This window comes from Rhinopithecus bieti, unplaced genomic scaffold, assembly GCF_001698545.2.
Source record: "Rhinopithecus bieti isolate Rb0 unplaced genomic scaffold, ASM169854v2 scaffold_76, whole genome shotgun sequence".
NCBI lineage: Eukaryota > Metazoa > Chordata > Mammalia > Primates > Cercopithecidae > Rhinopithecus > Rhinopithecus bieti.
In genome coordinates, this window is record NW_016803343.1 from 3,715,759 (window position 1) to 3,725,151 (window position 9,393).

The window sequence follows — 9,393 nt, forward strand, 5'->3', positions numbered from 1 at the left end:
GGTGCTGACGAGTTGATGGGTGCAGCACACCAACATGGCACAGATATACATATGTAACAAACCTGCACGTTATGCACATGTACCCTAGAACTTAAAGTATAATTAAAAAAAAAAAAAAAAGAAGTTGGAGATTTATGTCCTTTAATTCTGGGAAAATCTTTTAATTGTTGATATAATTTAGGTATTTGTCTCACCTGAATCTCACATTGAAATGAAAATCTCCAGTGTTGGAGGTGGAGCCTGATGGGAGGTGTTTGGGACATGGATTTCTCATGGCTTGGTGCTGTCCTTGCAATAAGTGAGTCCTCATGAGATCTGGTTGTTTAAATGTGTGTGGCCTCTCCCCCAACCCACTCTCTCTCTTGCTCCTGCTCTTGCCATGTAACACATCTGTTCCTCCTTTGCCTTCTGCCATGATTATGATTGTAAGCTTCCTGAGGCCTCCCCTGAAGCTGAGCAGATGCCACCTCCATGCTTCCTGTACTTCCTGAAGAACGGTAAGCCAATTAAACCTCTTTATTTTATAAATTATCCAACCTTGAGTATTTCTTTATAGCAATGCAAGAACAAACTAATACAATTATGTCCCACTTTTATATTCTTTGTTCTTTCTTCTTGAAATTCCAATAATTTGGGTGTTGAACTTCTGCATTAAAGCTCTATTTTTTTAAGCCATTTTTCTCATATTAATCATCTCTGTCTTTTGGACAACTTTTTTTCAACTTTACCTGTTAGTACTTCTACTGAATTTTTATCTTGATAATCGTGCTTTGATCACATATATAATCATTTCCTAGAGCTTTTTTTTTTTTGGTCTTGTGTGGTGGTTTAGTATGTCCACAAATTTTCTGATGCTCCTATCAAAAAACTGTAGCCTGATAACCCTCTTCTTGCATATGGGCTAGATTAGTAACTTGCTTCTAATGAATTTTTAAAAAAGAGCAAGTGATGGTGTGTGACTTTGGATACTAGGTTATAAAGGACATTGTGGCTTTCTGATTGCTTTTTCTCTTGATTACTTGCTCTAGAAGAAGCCAGTAACTATGTCATGAGAACCCACCAGAATCTTATGGAGAGGTCTGTGTAGATAAACTGAGGTATCTTACCAGCAGCCATATAATGAACCATCTTAAAGAGGGTTCTCTGAATCTTTAGAAAACTGCAGCCCCAGATGACAGCTTGACTGCAATTTTATGAGAGACTCTGATTCCAAACTATGTAGCTAAGTTGCTCCCAGATTCTTGACTTGCAGAAACTATGTGAGATAATATTTGTTGTAAGCTGCTAGATTTTGAAGTAATTTGTCATGCAGCAATAGATAACTAGCATGCTTTGCCTCTGAATGTTCTTATAGCATCCTGCTTTGGTTTCATAGATATCCTATTGTCTGTTATTTCACAGGACATGAATAGTCATTATTTGTGTATCTTAAGTTTTCATTTGCTCACTGCATTGTCTAATTCTTTTGGATTTCACTTTTTTTTGTATAGTTGACAAAAAGCCAAAAAGATGGAAAGGGATACAGATTCTGGGAGTGAGGTGTGGGGAGAGGAGGCAAACAAATGTCAAAGTCAGCTACAAAAATCAAGAAAAATAAAGTGGAGTAAATGATAAATATCCTATAAAAGAGAGAATTATGTATATATTCCAGAGCAGGGGCCCTCAACCTCTGGTACCAGTCCGTGGCCTGTTAAGAACCAGGCCACATAGCAGGAGGCGAGTGGTGAGTAAGCAAGTAAAGCTTCATGTGTATTTACAGCTACTCCCTATTGCTCATATTAACACCTGACCTCTGCCTTCTGTCAGCTCAGTGGTGGCATTAGATTGTCATATGAGTACAAACCCTACTGTGAATTCTTCATGCAAGGGATCTAGGCTGCACTGCCCTTATGAGAATCTAATGCCTGATGATCTGTCACTGTCTCCCATTACCCCTAGATGGGACTGTCTAGTTATAGGAAGGTAAGCTCAGGGTTCCCACTGATTCTACATTATGGTGAGTTGTATAATTATTTCATTATATATTACAATGAAATAATAATAGAAATAAAGTGCACAATAAATGTAATACACTTGAATCACTCCAAAATCATCCCCTACCCCAGTCTGTGGTAAAATTGTCTTCCACAAAACCTGTCCCTGGTGCCAAAAAGGTTGGGAACTGCTGTTCTAGAGGTTTGCTTTGCTCACTCATAAATCATGGGAAGCATTAAACATAGTCTGTCAATCTGATTTCATCAACTATCATTGGCACGCACATTTCTTTCTTTCTTTTTTTTTTTTTTCTTGAGACGGAGTCTCGCTCTGTCACCCAGGCTGGAGTGCAGTGGCATGATCTCGGCTCACTGCAACCTCCACTTCCCAGACTCAAGCGATTCTCCCACCTCAGACCCCACAGTAGCTGGGATTACAGGCATGTGCCACCAAGCCTGGCTAATTTTTTGTATTTTTAGTAGAGAAAGAGTCTCACCATGTTGACCAGGCAGGTCTTGAACTCCTGGTCTCAAGTGATCTACCTGCCTCAGCCTCCCAAAGTGCTGGGATTACAGGCGTGAGCCACCGTGCCCAGCCTCAAATTTCTTAATTCACATCATCTTTGACAAATATTTCTAATATAAGGTAAGTTAGAAGTACTCGGTAGTGATTCTATACTGTTTTACTTGAATTCTCCTGTCCTAAAGCTGTGTGATGGATAAACCAAGAAGTTACAAGACTGTATTTAGAAAACCTACACGTTATTTATCTAACAAGTGGACTGAATGTGGAATTAGTTGAAGAGTAGTTTTCAGACAAAGATAAAGGTCAATAGAATCTTTGTAAACCCCATCACCTACTGACTGTGTCCTTGAGTAAGTTTCTGAAACTTTAAGAGCCTCTTTTGTAAAATGGGTTTTTTTATAGTATCTACCATAAGGTCGTTATAACAATTTAATAAGATAAAGTACTTAGCATAGTGCCCGGAAAATTGTTAGCTTTCTTTTTTTTTGTCTTCTCCTTCTAACTTTTCTTTTCCCCACTATTCTCTTCCTTATACTCTCTCTCTCTGTTTTTTTTTTTTTCTTTGTTTCTCCTCTACTTTATACTTCTCTGTAGTATTAGTATTACATAACAATGAGTTATCATGAACTTTGGATCTATCTTGGAAGGGCTTCTGACTTATTGACAAGTTTTCTTTTCTTTTCTTTTCTTTTCTTTTCTTTTCTTTTCTTTTCTTTTCTTTTCTTTCTTTTCTTTCTTGACAGGTTCTTGCTCTGTCACCCAGGCTGGAGTGCACTGGTGTGATTATAGCTACTGCAGCCTTGACCTGCTGGGTTCAAGTGATCCTCCTGCCTTGGTCTTCTAAAGTGCTGGGATAACAGGCATAAGCCACTGTACCCAGCCTTTATTGGCCAGTTTCATAAGTCTTATTGACGCTACCACACCCAAAGATATTGGTACCTACATTTATGAGTCATAATCAGACCTCAAACACAGAAGCTTGACTTTCTACAACACACCTAAATCACTGAACAAAATTTTCCAGAAAGGTTACTCTGTAAGAAAAATTGCTGAGTGGTGGCTATACCAAAATATGACATACTGCTGAAAGTCTATTGGAGGAGGCAGTCAAATATGATATAACATGGAACTATCACTAATATAGGCATTTTCAGAAGGTTATGGGAGCCCTGATATTCTTATGATGGTCGCTGAAGGCTTGGCAAAAAAGAAAGAACTTGAAAGGGATGGTGTGTGTGTTTGTGGTTGTGTGTGTGTATGTGTGTGTGTGTGTGTGTGTATAGGGTTAGGCATCATACCACATGTAAGAAATAACGTATGCAAACTACAGAGGTATGAGAGTGCATTATTATGATTGGAGACTAGTAAGTAGCTGAGTGTAAAATCTGAGGACCTGCTATGTATCAAAGTTGTGTGGTAAACACGGAGTCTTCAAAGACAAAAATATAGTTTTTGCCTGTACAAAAGCAACAAATTAAGTCTGTACTTGCTATTGGAGAATTATAAAATCAGCAGGGGAAATACTCTCTTAGCACTTCGTTATAGTCTTTGTTTAATAATCTATCAATGTTTCATTTATTTATCAATGTATTTGTTACTTAATCTGTCAATGCATTTGTTTAATAATATATCAGTGTTTATTGGATAAAGAAATAATTAATGACAAATCTTGAAAAATGTTCAGGAGTCAGTCAAGATGAAGCTTTATTTCTCTTTCCCAGATATTACTATTGCCTCCAGTGTTTCAATATTTATGTGATACTCATGTGTTTCCTTTTATATATTTGGCCCTTCTCATTGTTTGCTGCCATCTAGTGTAATGAAGTTGATGTTGTAATGTTTTGTTAACTAAAATGATACTCTGTTGGTTTTTGAGGAGTACCGCCCTTCATAATTCATTTAAAAACTTAAGCCATAATCAAAATTTCAATAAAAGTTGGGAGAGTGCCATCATTTTGATGGTATTATTCAATAGTGTATAATGATAATTTTGGAGATTAGATTCTATGCATCACAGCTAAGTAAGTAAAAGAACCTGTATAAAATTTGAGAGACAGTAGGTCCAGTAATGGTAATTAATATAATTTTAAAAACTAAATACACTCTGAGGTAATGAAATGGGATGGGGTGCAATTTGAAACACCTTCTGTTCAATATCACTGTGTCCTGAATTCCTGTACTTCATCTGCTCAAAATTCATTCATCTTTTGCTGACAATGATTTTGTTTTTTGAGACGGTATCTCGCTCTGTCGCTATGCTGGAGTGCAGTGGCGCAATCTCAGCTCACTGCAAGCTCCACCTCCCGGGTTCACGCCATTCTCCTGCCTCAGCCTCCAGAGTAACTGGGACTACGGGCGCCCGCCACCACGCGTGGCTAATTTTTTGTATTTTTAGTAGAGACGAGGTTTCACCGTTTTAGCCAGGATGGTCTCGATCTCCTGACCTTGTGATCCACCCACCTCGGCCTCCCAAAGTGCTGGGATTATAGGCGTGAGCCACCGTGGCCAGCTGGCAATGATTTTTAAAATGTAAAAATGAGGTAGATAATATTATGTCTTGATAATTAAAACAACTGTAAGTAAATTAAGGTCAGAAAATATTTAATTTGTTCACTGGCTTTCACTGTTCCTATGGTCTGAATATTTGTGTTCCCCTCAGATTCATATGTTGAAACGTAATCCCCAATGCAAGAGTGTTAAGGTTGGGGCCTTTAGGAGGTGATTAGGTCAGGAGGGCAAAATCCTCACTGTCATGAATGTGATTGGTACCATTATAAAAGGCCCCAGGGAGCTTGTTTCCTCCTGCTACCACATGAGGACACATAAAAGGCACCATTTATGAGGAACAAGCCATCACCAGACACCAAATCTGCTGGCACCTTGATCTTAGACTTCCCAACCTCCAGAACTGTGATCAATAAATTGTTTTTGTTGATAAATTACTAAGTCTAAGGTATTTTGTTATAGCAGCCTGGATGGACCAAGACAATTGTCATATACCTGTTATAGTGTCATTTTCTCTCTCTCCCTCCCCATTCCCCTTTCTTTTTGCATTCTGTGAAATGGGAAATGTTTTTATTTTTTATTTTTATTTTACTTTTAGAAAACTTGTGGCCTTAAATAAAATGTTGGCTGGGTAGGCCTGCCATGACAACATTACTAGACTTTTCAAAGCAAATATAAAATTAAATTGTTTTTGAAATCAGCATTTGCTGTGATGGAAGAGACTCCAGATGAAGGACTTCCTTCCGTTCTAGACATAGGGCCTCTTAGAATTTCCTCTGAGAGTCATCAAATTAGAAATGGAATGCCTTATTAGAATATTTTGTCTTGGTTGGGCATGGTGACTCAGGCCTGTAATCTTCGTGCTTTGGGAGGCCAAGGCGAGAAGATCTCTTGAGACCAGAGTTGGAGACCAGCCCGGGTAACATAGTGAGACCCTGTCGCTACAAAAAAATACATATTTTTAAATTAACCAGGTCTGGTGGTGCATGCCTATAGTCCTAGCTACTAGGGAGGCTGAGACAGGAGGATTGCTTGAGCCCAGGAGTTTGAGGCTACAGTGAGCTCTTATTATACCACTGAATTCTAGGCTGGCACTGGGGAGCCTGAATTCTAATCCTGGCTGTTTGTTGTAAGTGGTGGTATGACCTTAGTCCAGACACATAGGCCACTCAGGCCTCATTTTCCTGTTTTATACATTCAAGCATTGGGTTTAGGTGTGTTTTTGTTTTTGTTTTCCTTTCCATCTCTAAGATGTAGCTTTTTTCCCCATGCCATTTACTTTGCAGAGCTTTATTTATCCTCCAGATTTGAGGAGAAAGAAAACCTAGATTAGAAAACAATCCCTGAAAAGCGAGGAAAATATGGGGAAAAGTTGTTGGAGAAGCAAGAAAGGTTAACTCCTTGCCTTCTTTTTTTTTAGGTCCATCTGCTCTGCTAAAAGGTAGCAGAATAGTTTCAGGTGTATCTCTCATCCTCCCGTAATTAAAAACTGGTTAGATTCATTCTGAACATGTGTTTCTGTTACTCAGTATTGGGAAAGATGTAAGTTTACAATAGATAGTTTATCACAGGGAAATGCAAAGCACAGATGAGATAAAATGAAATGGAAAGTACAGTACTGCAGGCATGTTTAAATATTCAAAACACCACAGGAGATAAAGAATATACTGGCTCCTCACCGAGAAGTTGTAGACTGTGACCATCTTCTTACATTACTTGTGGAAACTGGAGCTCTGCTATATGAAGTAATTACTAATTCTCTAGAGTGGTTTATGGAAATTGGTTTTATTGTCTCATAAATAGGATATTAGAAATAATGAACAAATTATTTGGAGAATCTGAAAAAGAAAGAATTTCACCTTTAAAAGTGAGGCAACTTAATTTCATTTGGAGATCACAGCAAGGAACCACTTAACCTTATAAAGAAAATTAAAGAGTTATGTGTCAGATTGTGAATTCATCACCGCTGAAAACCTTTCCAGGCGCTTGCTTGTATTGTGGGGAAAAATATTCAACCATTTAGTTATGCTTTATTTTCAATTTTCTTCTTTAAGGCTCCTATAATCAATTTAAAAGCTTTTATATAGCACCAATTGTTCCCCACTATCTCAAAGGCCTCTTTTTAAAAGCATGACAAATTTTAAGAAAATGCCTACTTTTAGTAATTATATTTTTGTATTTAGTAATTGGGAGAAGACACAATATATAAAAATCTCCCTGAAGTTAGACCACTTTCGATTAACTGTACCCAGCATCTCTACATGTTTCAAACATAGTGTATATATTATCTGGCAATACTCTTTCAGACTACAGATAATTTTTGTGTGCCAAAGGATTGGATGATCTAATGTATCTCCACATGACCCAAGGTCCAAAGATAGGTACTTGACTGCTCTAGAATAATGACACTCAACCAGATCAGGGAGGGGAAGACCTGAGACACAAGGTGTTGAGCTTTTGCTCCTATAGTTAGTGTTATGAAAACAGAGGGTATATTGAAGATGTGTTTCTTCCCCTTCAAACATTATCCTGCCACGTCCCCACCATCCTTCAGTACTTCTCTAGGAGCAGGGGTTCCTGCACTTAGTAGTTTCATGCACAGTGAACACTTAATAAGACAAAACCAAACAAAAACACATAAATGCTGGGGAGAGGGAATGGGGAAATTGTATGATTAAGAACATCAGACAACCACCACTGACCGTTATAGTCATACTATAAAAGAAGACACATAAAAATTAGAAAGAAGGTAAATCTCAAAGAGTCAAATTTAAGTTGAATAAATTTAATGTAATAAAAAATTGAATGCATTGTTCTTTTTCTTGTTTTCTGGCAGACTGGTGTAAATATATTTATGGACTGGTGATTGGGAATCACTACTTAGAAGATAAAAATATAATCTCCATTTCTAATCACTTATAATTTTGTTGAATATTTTTATTTTTTTCTATCTGGAACTTATGTTTAAATCTTTTTTAAAAGTTTCAAATAAAACTGTGGTTTCCTCCATGTTGAAGAAAGCTTCAAACTTAGGCATAACATGCAATGTTTATTTCTTTGCTTCTATTCTATTATCTTCCTCTGTTTATATTTTGTCATAAAAATTACTTTGCCTCATTCCCCAAAACTATTCGAGGTGGCTTATGGCATATTGTAGTATAGTTAAATAAACAGAAAATGGAATTAAAATAAAAAAAAGGAAATAAAGCAAAAAAAAAAAAAAAACAATGCTAGGGTAAAAAAATAAATGATGGGAGTCCTGTGTAGATTTTAGGGGTGAGTTTCATATTTGAATCTAGGACCCATAACAGCCAAAAAAAAGAGCAAAGATGATTGATAAATTATCTATTACCATATAACAAATTACCTCAAAACTTAGCTGCTTAAAACAACAAACATTATCTCTTAGGATCAGGAACCTAGGAGTGGCTTAGCTGGGTGGTTCTGGCTCAGAATTTTTCATGAGGTTGCAGTTAAAATATTAACAGGGCTGCAGTTATCTGTAGGCTTGACTGGGGTTGAAGGATCCACTTCCAAGATAACTCATCACATGGCTGTTGGCCAAGGCTACTGACCTTTGCTCCTTGCTGGGCTGGCTATTGGTAGGAGACACCAATTCCTTACCATGCTTCTGAACAGGGCTGCCTGGGTGTCTGTATAACATGGCAGCTGGATTTACCCAAAGTGAGTGATTTAAGAAAGAGAGGAAGCTATATTGCCTTTTATGATCTAGTCTGGAAAATGGCATACTAACATTTCTGTAGTATTCTTTTGGTCACAGAGACCATCTCCGGTACATTGTGGAAATCAATTAAACAAGAATGTGACTATCAGAAGGCTGGGATCACTGGGGGCCATCTTGGCAGAATATCCACCACAGGGATCAAATTATAAGATACAGTGTTATTAGTTTAAAAAAAAAATCTCTTAGGAAAAGGGAAGTTTTTTTTTTTTTTTTTTCTAGACTGAGGTAGGACAGACATTTATTTCTTTGAACTGCATAAAGGGGACATTATATGAAATTGTGTACAATGCTCTCAACAATATACCAAAAATAGCTCTAGTAGTGAATTATATATATTTTTTGTTACTCCTTTAATGTAAATTGATGGCATAAAAATGAAATATCACTCAGTGAAAGCACTGATGAAAAATCTACACAATCAATCAAAATTCAAAGTGTTCAGGTGTCCTAGTATGATCCAAGCATAATCTTCAGGGAAATGGAAGTGATGCTTCTCAAATTGTGGTAATTTTACCCCTGGGATTATACATATTAGTGTGCTGGGGGTAATTAAAACCAAAGAATTCACAAGTCTCATCTTTCTGAAACCTATGTTAAGATTTTGGAGGAAAGTCGTGGATTTTTTTTTTTTTTTTTTTTTTTTT

The 9,393-nt window shown here is 37.2% G+C and overlaps 1 long non-coding RNA gene across 1 annotated transcript in view; it reads left to right on the forward strand.

Annotated features, from left to right (window-relative positions):
• The window catches only part of LOC108532731 (uncharacterized), a 47,651-nt gene extending 39,624 nt beyond the window's left edge, over positions 1-8,027 (forward strand). Inside the window, exon 4 of the long non-coding RNA XR_001886530.1 lies at positions 7,841-8,027. This is a non-coding gene — a long non-coding RNA (uncharacterized LOC108532731). The remainder of the gene's footprint in view (positions 1-7,840) is intronic.
• The last annotated feature ends 1,366 nt before the right edge of the window (positions 8,028-9,393 follow it).